Below are 13,976 nucleotides of genomic sequence, written 5' to 3' on the forward strand. Positions count from 1 at the left end.
AACCTGGAAATTCTCAGAACACCATGGAAACTTGATTATATGGATATGGTTGATCAGATCATTGGCTTATGGTGATTGATCACAGTGTCCAGGGCCTCCTTACTCCTTGGAGGTGAGGGAGTGTGGTACTGAAAGTTCCAACTCTAAACACATGGCTGATTCCTCTGGCAACCAACTCCCATTGTTAAATGGGGGCTTTTCACAGGTCACCTCATTAACATAAAATCAGGTGTGGTTGATGAGCGCCTGGGTGGCTCAGTTGGTAAAGCATCTGACTCTTGATTTCCGCTCAGGTCATGATCTTGGCTCAGGTCAGGATTTCACTGTTCATGGGTTCGAGCCCCATGTTGGGTTCTGCAGTGACAGCACAGAGCCTACTTGGGATTCTTTCTCTCCCTTTCTCCTCCTCTCCCTCTCTCTCTGTCCCCTGCCCCCGACCCTGGTGCATTTTCTCTCCCCTTCTCTTTCCCTCCCTCCCTCAAAAATAAGTAAAATAAACTTTAAAAATCAGGTGTGGTTGAACAGGGGTGGGAGCTTGTTATGAATAATATGACACTCATTTCACCTTTATGCTCTGAAGCTATTTCAGAATCTAAGGACAAAAGACTGAATATTATAACAAAAGGTGCTCCCTCTGCTGTTAATACTCAGGAAATTCCAAGAGTTTTGGGACCTATGAGCCAAGAACTGTGGATAGAAGACCAAAAAATATTAAAAATCACAATATCCTATGCTAAGTGTGAAAATGTCAAAGCCATTCTTTTTTATATGACTGAATTTTTTAAGTCTATCTTTTTCTTAAGGAAAAAGAGAGACTTTCTCCTTAAAGATTGGAACACTTGTGAATTCTTTTTTTTCCCGGTAGTTTATTTTTCTTACCATTCATTGTTTGTAGCTTCACAATTCGTATTGTCCTAGTACTGTTTTTGAAATTACAGTTGGAAACTCTGAAAAGCATTTTGACAAAGGAAGACTGAATTGTGACCTTAGACCAAGAATAAGCTACAAGAACAAATGAAATTAAGAAATTAATATTATTTCAGATATGTATCTTTAGTCTTTCAGAGAATTGTTGAAACCAAACCAACTCTTTGCTTTTTAATGTAATTAGAAGTATAAAACATTCTACTTGCTTATAAATCCACTTAAATGTTTTGTGAGGGAGTTTCTATAGACTGATATACTACATTTTTCAGATTTTCAGAGTGCTCCAAACAAATGTTTTCTTCACCATATCTAACACGAGGAAACTTTATTTTAACCTTTATGTTTATCACATAGTATAAAACATTTAAAAAAACCACTATAGGGTTCTAATAACCAGAACTCTATATCCTATTTCTTTCTTTTTTTTTTTTTTTTTTTTTTTTTTGGTCCTCAGGCAATTATTTTTATCCTGGAATTTATTTAAATATTTTCTAAATAACATGCTTATGTCAATTTTTTCTCTTGTAGATAGTATCTGTTGATTGCCTTTAAGAAGATGCTGATTAAGTTCTCTTATCTCTTGGCCCACATTTAATTAAAATTTTAGTTAAATTTTGATACTGTTTACATATGGCAGTGTAAATAAATTTACAGAGTTGGGGGATGGGAAATTTTCTTCTGGCCTTTAAGGTTCTTTTGGCTAGTATAAGGCAGATTAACAGGAGAAAATTATATTTAATTATTTTTAAGTATGGGGGCTCCATAAGAATATGAGACCCAACAGGAAGTCTGGCAGTTGAGGCTTATATGCCACCCACAGCTAAGGAGAAGTTGGGAATTCAAAGGAAAGATGAAAGGAATCTTCATAGGAAGATGAAATAGAGTAAATGTTTTGGTAAACAAATGTTTGCTGTATCATACAGAAACAGTAGGGCATAGAGAGGAATTTTAACAGACTTTGCAAAGTTCCTCTCTGTCTCCAACTCCCAAATTCAAGTTATACTGTAGTTATTTATGGTGATAGCTCCCTTCCTGGAGCAGATTCTCTAACTCATTTCTTCTAGGCATTTAGGGGGAAGGTCAAAGTTTCATTGTAAGCCTTCTGATTCTTTTCTTTTCTTTTTTTTTCTTCTCTTTTGAAAGAGAGGGAGCGAGTGAGCCAGGGAGGGGCAGAGAGAGAGAGGGAGAGAGAAATCCCAAGCAGGCTCCATGATGTCAGCACAGAACCTTTTGTGGGGCTCGAACTCACAAACTGTGAGATCATGACCTGAGCCAAAACCAAGAGTTGGATGCTTAGCTGACTGAGCCACCCAGGTGCCCATGAGCCTTCTGATTCTTAAAAGTAAACAGCCTAGAATCATCCATATGCTTGAGAGACACATTTTGGTTGAGCAGATTTTGCTCGCCTACAGTCCTGAAATTGAGTTGGTAGATGGTTTCATCTCAGTGGATCAGTCACAGTCTTGACAATAAGTCAGTTCAGTTAAACTCATTTCAGGAGGTAGTGATACAGGTAGGCTTCCAGAGGTAGGCCTATTGTATACCTGGGCAATCAGATTTAATAAGACATTTTTATAGAAAGAAAAGAACAATAGTTAATGATTGGAACAAATTAGCCAAGTTCTAAGTTCTGAGGGTAATCAGTTGAGAAGATTTCTAGATGTCAGCGTCGAAGCATCTTTTATAGTTTGAATGTCTCTAATTATGTCATTGCGTCTTCAACTTTCTCATTGGCCCATATAGCAACAGGTACAGAGATTGTCTAAAGACGAATTATTCGGGTGATTTCTCTGAGGTTTACATCAAGTTCAGTTTGCAGGACTTCAGGAAGGGCAGTTTTAGTTCTTAGTGTTTCCAACTCACAAGGGTCGGAGAAAAATTGAAAGTATTAGTTTGGAGAGTTGAAGCCAGACATTGGAGAAACTAGAAGAAATCAAGATCTAGTCCAATTTAGAATGAACAGTATTAGAATCTAATACCCACAAAGATGTGCAATTGAAACTTTTTTTTCTCTATAGCCACTCTCATTTCTACCAAAGATAGCCAAACTAAGAATAATTTGTTTGCAAAATAAGCCTACTTTTAATAAATTGGCCTGATTATTTTCATAAATTCAGCAAGAATAGCAGTTGATCATATATTTGAGGGGGGGAGGGGCAGGGAGAGAGAGTCAGAGTGTAGAGCCATTGCAGGGCTTGATTGCAAGATCAGGACCTGAGCCAATATCAAAAGTCAGATTCTTAACCAACTGAGCCACCCAGGTACCCCATATAGGCTCTTTTAAATCTGTTTGGTGAAACTTTATAAAGGGAACTTCAGATTGAACTTTTAACAGCCTCTAAAGGCTAAGAAATGAAACCAAGCCAAATACTTGCCCATTAGACTTTGCCTGCAATATAATTCCTCTCTTTCCAGGGTCCCCTAAATATCCTGAGGTTCCTACATCTGCCAGGAAGTTACCTTTTTTTTATTCATGTGGGAAGGGTGCTAGGAACCTTGTAAGCAAGGTACCAGCCAGTTTTTCAAAGGGCTTTATTGGCTGTATAGTTAACCTTGGCTCCTTAATGCCGTCTGCTCATATCTGAGTCTGTGCATCTCTCTCTCGAATACGACATTCCAATCAAAGTTTTGGTAATATAACCAGTGTTTACTGTTGTCTCTTGTTATAAGGAGAACACATTCTTACTGAAATTAAGCAAATAAATATGTTGCCATCAAAATAAGAATACTCAGAGTTTCTAAATTTTAGAGGGATCAGGTACAGAGAAAAATACAAATGTCTCAATCATGCTTATAAAGATACAATTTACCTAATTGCTGTAAGTTTGTATTTGGCCTAAGAGGAAAGGTTTCCTGATATATCTGGGAAACAAAAGATTAAAGAGCCAACAATATTCAAACAAAAAGTCATAAATTATAGTTATTCTACTCCGTTTATTGAGTCCCATATAATTAATTCTTTTGCTTGAATCCGGTTTTTCTGATAGTTCTGGAAATTGTTACCCAGTTAAATTTTATGATCTTAAAGTTATCAGAAACCTGTCTTCTAGAGTCTTTTCCATGAATATCCTTGAATATGAAGCATTTTTGCAGGAGCACTTTTGTAAAAGCACCTGAGTAAAAGAATAACTATATGTAAATGATAAAAGACTTAAAAATGTCATTGGTTAATGATCTGATTAGAACTTATTACAATGGAGTTGACAAGGAGATTGGTTATTTCTGTGACATACAACATTTTAAGATAATAATTAGAATTATGATTGATAACAGTATACCAGGACATATCAAAATTTTAGAGATATTATATATTTTCTAGAACACTTTATTAATATTTACCTGTATGATATAACATAAGATTTATCATCACTTACTTGATAAATGCTTCTCATGTAATAACATCAAATAAATCGAGTTTATTAAAAACTTCTTTAACTAGAAAAACTATTTTTTAATTTCTCTTTTTTGACAGAGAGCGTGCCTGCATACATTCAAGTTGGGGAGGGAGAGGGAGGGAGAGAATCACAAGCAGGCTCCATGCTCAGAGCAAGGTGGGGGTAGGGGTGTAGGGGTAGTGTCTCATGACTTGAGCTGAAATCAAGAGTCAGATGCTCAACCAACTGAGCCATCCAGGCACCCCTAAGTAAGCCAAATTTGTTCTCTCTTCTTATAAAGAAGAGATCCTCTCTTTTTGCCTTCCCCCCCCCCCCCCCTCAGGGACCCTTTGAAAAATTCCAAAGCTATTTTGAGGTCTTCCTGACCTCAGAATAGGATTTGATTCTGGGGAACTTTGTCAAAAGATATCAGAAAAACTTTAAAAATAGGTCACTACGGAACAGTACATAGTTATCTATTTATCCAAGTTCCAATTAAGACTTAAAAGGCAAATATAGAAAGTTAAATGGCTGCATAAAAGAAAGACTTAACCCTTTTAATATTGAGAATATATAATATTCAGTTTCCTTACGTAATAAAAAACCTGATTAAGTAACAGGAAACACAGGGCATTATTTTGATAAAACACAGGAATTCTGTTTTCTAGTGGGTAGATTAAGGACAAAGAAAATCTCTTCATAATTTATTATTGAGAGCAGACCAAGAAAACTTTGCCCTTTTAAAAAATTTTATTTATTTTTGAGAGAGAACGCGAGCACAAGCACATGTGCATGTGCGTGTGTGAGTCGGGGAGGGGGTGAGAGGGAGAGAGGGAATTCCAATCAGGTTCCATGCTGTCATTGCAGAGCCCCATGCAAGGGCTTGAACCCATGTCCCATGAGATCATAATCTGAGCCGAAGTCAAGAGCTGGACACTTAACCGGCTGAGCCACCCTGGCACCCCAACTTTGTCCTTTTATAAGAGAGAAAAATCAAATTCTGATTTCACCCCAGTATACTTTGGTATTAAAACTCATTGTTAAGTAAATTCATTTTAATTTTAACTAACTTGACTGCACAGTAAAATTTCTCTTCAAATATTCCTTTTCTACAAACCTACAACTTCCTTTTTTTCATTCAGATTTTATCATTTCCTGTCTCATACTAGTTTTACTCTTAAGACAATCTTTCTTTCTTTCCCTTGACAAAAATATCTCCATATTTCATACCTTTTCTTGAAAACACATTCTACCTTCCTTGTATATAGATTTGTTTCCTTTACTATTTCTAGTAGCTTTAATTACATACATTAATTAGAATTCTTAGCCCTTAGAAATTTTAATTTTTAGTAAAATAAGCATAGGCATACATCATTTTTTTTGCACTTTGCTTTTGCTCTATTATACTTTGCAGACATTGATGCCTTTTTTTTTTTTTTAAACGAACTGAAGGTTTGTGGTAACCTTGTGTTCAGCAAATCTACTGACCCCATTTTTTTTTTTTTTTAACATTTGCTCCTGTCTCTGTGTCATGTTTTGGTAACTCTCATAATATTTCGAACTTTTTCATTATAACTATATTTGTTATAGTGATCTGTGATGTTACTATTGTAATTGTTTTGAAGCACCACAATCATGCTCCTCTTATAAGACAGAGAAATGTGGGTGTTCTGATTCCTCCATTGACTAGCAGTTCTCTGGTGTTTTTCCCCTCTCCTTGGGCCTTCCTATTCCTTCCTTGAGATGCAGCATTAGTGACATTTGGCCAATTAATGACTCTTCAATGGCCTCTAATTGTTGAAGTGAAAAGGGGAGTAACACATCTCTCACTTTAAACCAGAGGCTAGAATGACTTAGCTTAGTGAGGAAGGCTTGTTGAGAGCCAAGACAGAATGAAAGCTAGGTCTAAGGACATTCATGATTCATGGGAAGAGGTCAGAATATTAACATGAAGAGGAGTTTGGAAGAAATTGAATGCAGCCCTCCCTCTCTGATGACTTTGAGGATTCAAGATTTGAGGGGAGGAAGTCACTGCAGCTGTGTTGGAAATAGCAAGAAAACCAGATTTAAAAGTGGAGCCTGAAGATGTGACTAAATATCAGAATCGCATGATCAAACTTGAACAGACGAGAGGTTGCTTCTTATGGATAAACGAAGATGAGTGAAGAAACTAGTTTCTTGGTGGAGATGCTGTGAAGATTGTTGAAATGACAACCAAGAATTTAGAATATTACATAAACTTAGTTTATAAAGCAGTGGCAGGGTTTGAGTGGATGGACCCCAGTTTTGAAAGAAGTTCTGCTGTGGGTAAAATGCTATCAAACAGCAGCATCACATGCTACAGAGAAATGGTTTATGAAAGGAAGAGTCAGTTGTGACAGACTTCATTGTTGTCTACTTTTAAGAAATTGCCACAGCCAGCAAGATCAGTCAGAAGCCATCAACACTGAGATAAGACCCTCCTGCAGCAAAAAGATTACAACTTACTGGAAGCCCAGATGATGGTTAACCGTTTTTAGCAATAAAGTATTTAAAAATTAAATTATGTACATTTTTTTAATAAAATGCTATCGAACACTTAATAAGCTATAGTATTTTTTTGAAAAAACTTTTTAAAATCTTTTAAAGTTTATTCTGAGAGAGAGGGCAAGTGAGGAAAGGATGGGGGTGCGAGGAGAGAAAGAAAGAAAGAAAGAAAGGAAGGAAGGGAGGGAGGGAGGGAGGAAGGAAGGAAGGAAGGAAGGAAGGAAGGAAGGAAGGAAGGAAAGAAAGAAAGAATGAATCCCAAGCAGGCTCTGCACCACCAGTGCAGAGCCCAGTGTCGGGCTAAAACTCAAGAACTGTGAGATCACAATCTGAGTTGAAATTGAATGTTTAACTGAGCCACCTAGGCGCCCCCCCAAAAAAACTTTTTTAAAGCCTGTTTACTTTTGAGACTGAGAGAGGGAGAGGCAGAATCCCAAGTCTGTTCGATCTCATGAACCATGAGACAACAACCTGAGCTGGACTCAAGAGTTGGCCACTTAACCAACTGAGCCACCCAGGTGCCTCAATAAGTTACAGTATTGTGTAAACGTAATTTTGTATGTACTGGGAAATGAGAAAATTTATTTCACTTTATTGCAGTGTTCACTTTATTGCCATGACTGAAACTGAGATGACAGTATCTCTGAGGTATGCCTATAATGAGCATTTGTGAACTGTTATACCAGCGTTCTTTAGATTGGCAAATTTATGAATACATTTTATAGTTTCTAGGAACTTAGTGCTTCTTCATATTGAATTCTGTCAATAAAGCACAAACATGTTTACCAACAGACCCAAATTTATCTTTAGTTTCTCTGTACTAAGGAAGGTAAAAGTAGATAAACCTATATTCAGTAATTAATGTTCTATTATTTAATTTTATTTGGAAATAATCTAGATATTCAATGAATTTCTGTCACTTAGCAAAACTCTAAAGTCTCAAGTTACCAAAAATACTTTGGAAACTATTTTTAAGTACATATACCAGAAAGCATAATTATTGCTAATAAGTTTGGCTAAAAATTCCTATCTCACGTATAGCCGTCAAAATCATTTGCTTTCAACAGTGAGTTTTTAAATATATTTTAAGTTGTTTTCTTAAAATTATTTTTGCTTATTCTTGAAAGAGAGAGAGACAAAGCAACAGGGGGCAAGTGGGGGAGGGACAGAGAGAGAGGGAGACAGAGATTCCTAAGCAGGTTCTAGACTCTGAGCTTTCAGCACAGAGCCTGACATGGGGCTGGGAGTCATAAGCCGTGAGAGCATGACCTGAACCGAAGTCATACACTTAACTGACTGAGCCACCCAGGTGCCCCAGTAATGATGGTTACATTATTCACAAAAACTTCATGAGACATTAGACAAAGGCAGCTATCATCCCAAGCATTTTTCTTACAAATTTTGTAAGAGATATAACATGAACTTACTTGATTAGTAAACCTAAGTAGAGTAAAAGTATGACACTTAATGTTGATAACCCTAAGGACATGTCTGTATTAATTAAACCAAGAAAATTAAACTACTTTTTATTTACCAAAGAGTTTTCTCAGATCATATGAACTTAGAAAGCATTTGGGTTAGTGTCTATATTTCTGAGAGTTTAGAAAGAGTGAATTTATATAAGCGCTTATTTTGAAGTCAGTTACATAGAACTCTTCTGCAAATTACTTTTGGGAATACCATCAGGAGGTAGGGAAATATCTGTATATCCTATCTATAATGTATGTACATAGATGTACATATGGAAAACAAGAGATTTTAGACTATATAAAACTCGCTAGTTTATAAGTAACGCTTGGAATAAAGTAAACTTTACTTATTTACTTTAAAAGACTTTAGCCATCTGAGCAAGTTTAGTGTTTGTGGAGAAGACTTAAAAAAGATATTTTTTAATGTTTGTTTATTTTAGAGAGAGAGAGAGAAGTGCGAGGGGGCGGGGCAGAGAGGGAGACACAAAATCTAAAGCAGGCTCCAGGCTCTGAGATAGCAGCACAGCGCCTGACATGGGGCTCAAACCTATGGACTGTGCAATCATGACCTGAGCCAAAATTGTACTGAGAATACTTTTAAGATTTGTAGTTGTCCCTGGAAGTAATCTTAAGGAGTCTGTGGTCTAAAGTTTTAACAGAGGAGCCCTTTTTTGTAGTTTGTATTTTTAAAAACTCATCTTTACCTCTTTTTTCCCCCCTTTACTCTTAGGGGAGTGTGGGCATTATTTTAGATACCTCCTGGATTGTTTCCATTTCAAAGACAGGGCAAGAGTTACATCTTTAAGAGGCTGAAAAAGGTGATGAATGCCTCCTAGAAGGACTTTGATTTACTAAGGCTAGTAATTTTTGCAAGCCTTTTGAGATAAGTAGGGGAAGTTTTAGAATTGGTAAAATGGAATTTTTGGGTTTTGGATTGCCTATAGAGCTTTTTTAAGTTTTGCAAAATTTTGTAAGATTAGGATAGCAGCTCTCATTTTTTTTCTCTTCCCAAAGAATTGGGTTGCAGCCTAAATGATATCAAGGGGCTGATCTGCACATCCAATTACATTATCTTCAAATTGGCTCTTTTCCCTTTGGGTGCATAATTTTATTTTAGCTTGGTGGAGGTAAATTAAAATAAAATTCCTATCAGGCTTTGAATATAAGCTTCTAATTTCTGATCAACTTTAACCATAGAGCTACTTAAAATCCTTTTAAATATCTTGTCATTTTTTAGCTGAGAAAAACAGTAAATATTTTTGATAGTATTGAACAAGTTCATGGACTTAAGAGGCATCTTCAAAGAGCATGCAAAGATTACTACTTCTTAAGATTCAGTTACTCCCAAAGATAGCCAAAAGAAAGAATCCATAGCCTGCCTGTCCCAGGTAGGCCAGAAAGCCAAGCTATGCTCATAGGACTCAAAACCATCTTAGTAAGATTTTGTTGCCTCCACCCCTCTCCTTTTTTTCCTGTGAAGCCTATTTTTAAAATTTATTTAATTTATTTTTTTATAGTTTATTGTCAAGTTGGTTTCCATATAACACCCAGTGCTCATCCCAACAAGTGCCCTTCTCCATACCCATCACCCCTGTTCTCCTGTCCTCCACCCCCATCAACCCTCAGTTTGTTCTCAGTATTTAAGAGTCTCTGATGGTTTGCTTCCCTCCCTCTCCTTAACTATTTTTTCCTCTTCCTCTCCCCCATGATCCTCTGTTAAGTTTCTCCTGTTCCACATATGAGTGAAAACATACGGTATCTGTCCTTCTCTGTCTGACGTTATTTCACTTAGTATAACACCATCGAGTTCCATCCACGTTGCTACAAATGGCCAAATTTCATTCTTTCTCATTGCCGTGTAGTATTTCATTGTATATATAAACCACATCTTCTTGATCCATTCATCAGTTGGTGGACATTTAGGCTCTTTGCATGATTTGGCTGTTGTTGAAAGTGCTGCTATGAACATTGGGGTACATGTGTCCCTGTGCATCAGCACTTCTGTATCTGTTGGGCAGATCCCCAGCAGTGCTATTGCTGGGTCATAGGGGAGTTCTATTGTTAATTTTTTGAGTAACCTTCACACTGTTTTCCAGAGCGGCTGCACCAGTTTGCATTCCCACCAACAGTGTAGGAGGGTGCCTGTTTTTCTACATCCTTGCTAGCACCTAAAGTCTCCCGTTCATTTTAGCCACACTGACTGGCGTGAGATATCTCAGTGTGGTTTTGAATTGTATTTCCCTGATGATGAGCAGCGCTGACCATCATTTCATGTGTCTGGTGGCCATCTGGATGTTCTCTTTGGAGAAGTGTCTGTTCATGCCTTCTGCCCATTTCTTCACTGGATTATTGTTTTTTGGGTGTGGAGTTTGCTAAGTTCCTCATAGATTTTGGATACTAGCCCTTTATCTGATATGTCATTTGCATCTATCTTTTCCCAATCCATTGGTTATGTTAGTTTTATTGACTGTTTCATTTGCTGTGCAGCTTTGTAGTAGAGATAAAGTCTGGGATTGTGATGCCTCCCGTTTTGGTTTTTCTTCTTCAATATTACTTTGGCTTTTCAGGGTCTTTTGTGGTTCCATACAAATTTTAGAATTTTTGATCCAATTTTGATTGGGATTGCATTGAATGTGTAGGTTGCTTTGGGTAATATTGACATATTAGTAGTATTTATTGTTCTGATCCATGAGCATGGAATGTTTATCCGTTTCTTTGTGTCTTATTCAATTTCTTTCATAAGTTTTCTATAGTTTTCAGCCTAGAGAGCTTTTATACTTTGGTTAGGTTTATTCCTAGATATTTTATGGTTTTGGTGGAATTGTGAATGGGGTCAGTTTCTTGATTTCTCTCTCTGTTGCTTCATTATTGGTATATAAAAATGCAACTGATTTCTGTACATTGATTTTTTTAAATTTTTTTAATGTTTTTAAATTTATTTTTGATACAGAGAGAGACAGAGCATGAGAAGGGGAGGGTCAGAGAGAGAAGGAGACAGAGAACCGGAAGTGGGCTCCAGGCTCTGAGCTAGCTGTCAGCAGAGAGCCTGACACGGGGCTCAAACCCACCAACGTGAGATCTGACCTGAGCCGAAGTTGGAGGCCTAACCGACTGAGCCACCCAGGCACCCCTCTGTACATTGATTTTGTACCCTGCAACTTTGCTGAATTCATGGATCAGTTCTAGTAGGCTTCTGGTGGAGTCTGTTGGGTATTCTATGTAGAGTATCATGTCATCTGTGAAAAGTGAAAGTTTGACTTCATCTTTGCCAGTTCTGATGCCTTTTATTTCATTTTGTTGTCTGATTGGTGATGCTAGGACTTCCAGCACTGTGTTAAACAACAGTGGTGAGAGTGTTCCTGATCTCAGGGGGAAAGCTCTCATTTTTTTCCCCATTGAGGATGATATTAGCTGTGGGCTTTTTCATAAAGAGTTTTATGATGTTTAAGTAAGTTCCTTCTATCCCAACTTTCTCGAGGGATTTTATTAAGAAAGGATGCTGTATTTTGTCAAATGCTTTTTCTGCATCTATCAACAGGATCATATGGTTTTTATCTTTTCTTTTGTTAATGTGATGTATCACATTGATTGATTTGTGAATATTGAACCAGCCCTATAACCCAGGAATGAAACCAACTTGATCATGGTGGATAATTCTTTTTATATGCTGTTGAATTTGATTTGCTAGTATCTTGTTAAGGATTTTTACATCTGTATTCATCAAGGATATTGGCCTGTAGTTCTTTTTTTGCTGGGTCTCTGTCTGGATTGGCAGTCAAAGTGATTCTGGCTATAGAAGGTGTCCAGAAGTTTTCCTTCCATTTCTGTTTTTTGGAGCAGCTTGAGAAGGATAGGTATTAACGCTGTTTGAAATGTCTGGTAGAATTCCCCAGGGAAGCCATCTTTTTTTCCCATCTCCCATTTGTTGGGAGATTTTTGATAACTGATTCAATTTCTTCACTAGTTATGGGTGTGTTCAAATTTTCTATTTCTTTTTTTTTTTTTAAAGTATTATCTATAGACATTTATTTTTCCATATACGTAAACTTCTAGGAAATGAAATCTGCAGGGACACAAAGCAAGATGGGGTTTGCCTGGGAATGGGTAAGGAGGAGAGGGATTGGAAGGCAAATCAGAAAACTTTGCTTCACAGGCACAAACATGTTATCAAACTAATCAAATTGCATACTATAAATACGTACTTTATTGCAGAAAGTGTAGGTTGATTGTTCTGACAGTGACTAGCCATGAGACACAAATATGGGATTCCCAAGAATTTCCATAAACCCTTATGCCAAAGCCATAGTGACGGAAACAGGTGGATATACCCCTGGAAGAGTCAGATTCCCTAGAGTTTGCTTCCAATTCCCTATTAATCAGTGTCCCTGTACCAATTAGGATTCCTACCTAGTCTTTTTAGAGGACAGGGACATCTTCCTATTAATAATAGACCTCAGAGGGATTCAAAGGTCCTAAGGGGCCAAGTTCTCAAGAAAATATGGGAACATGAAACATCCCTCTGGAACAAGGGAACCAATTCAAACGGCTCCCAGAGACACCAGAGACTGACATGACTGCCCGCTCCTCAGACTGACCTTGATCACACAAATAATCTTGGCACACAGGTCAAAAGATTAGGCCCACAAGATGAGTATTCTTTCACAGGAGGCCTTGAGCAGTGATGCAAGTTAGGCTATAACTAAAATAAGAGTTGTTCTTTGGCATTTTGCTACCACCACCGAGTCCCCACATTTGGAGTTCTCACAAAAGCTGTTCCTCCCTGCAGGCTGGCAGAGCCCAATTCTGTTCTCAATACAACCCACAAAGTGAACAGAATCCCCAAGATTGAAGGTAGTTGAAAAACTAAGGTGTTGGTTGGAAAACCAGAACAGTGTGAGACAGGCAATTCCCTAAGTAGGTGACTTGGAGGCTGGACAAATCCATCGCAAGTGCAAAATGGGACTAACAACATCGATGAAAAATGGAAACCCTCTCTGCCATCAGCCAGTAGAACAAAGCTGGTAAGCTTCTGACCAAAACTGGGTCATGCCCTTGCTTAAACCAGCTGGCGGAGGCAAAGGCAGGAAGAAGTGAGGACTTTTAATGGACTCTAGCTACTGAGGATTCCTCTAGGAAAGGGAGGAGCAGCAGAGATCTGCCTATTAGAGCATGTTGGGGTGACTTTTGCACAATGTGGGGCTCTGCCCTTCCATACATGGCTGGTTTTTCTTCAGAGACCCTGGTGGTGACAGAATCCTGGGCAGGTTATAAAGTACATTGCTCCAGACAGCTTCCTACTCAGAACTTCCCCAGGGTGAACGTTGAAACATATGAGGTTCAACTACCAGCTGAGGACTACTCACAGAAGGCTACTCTCAGAGCTCCCCTTTAGTGCCAGTTGCTATGTTGCACAAGGAAATGGCATACTCCCTGCTATCCTAAAGCCTTTCTCCAGTGTGAACTTTCCAGTGTCGGATGAGTGAAGCTCTTTGCCTGAAGGCCTTCCCGCACTCACTGCACTTATATGGCCTTTCTCCAGTGTGAATTCTATGGTGCTGAATAAGTACATGTTTGTGGCTAAAGGCTTTTCCACAGTCGCTGCACACATAGGGCTTTTCACCATTGTGAACTCTCTGGTGTGCAATAAGGTCACATTTCTGGCTGAAGAACTTCCCACATT

General features: G+C 38.0%; 1 protein-coding gene across 5 annotated transcripts in view; it reads left to right on the forward strand.

The window, feature by feature from the left end:
* The window catches only part of TMCC1 (transmembrane and coiled-coil domain family 1), a 190,418-nt gene that overhangs the window by 28,815 nt on the left and 147,627 nt on the right, over positions 1-13,976 (forward strand). The gene's annotated exons all lie outside the window — the stretch shown is intronic.

Source organism: Suricata suricatta, chromosome 12 (genome assembly GCF_006229205.1).
Source record: "Suricata suricatta isolate VVHF042 chromosome 12, meerkat_22Aug2017_6uvM2_HiC, whole genome shotgun sequence".
In the NCBI taxonomy this organism is placed as follows: Eukaryota; Metazoa; Chordata; class Mammalia; order Carnivora; family Herpestidae; genus Suricata; species Suricata suricatta.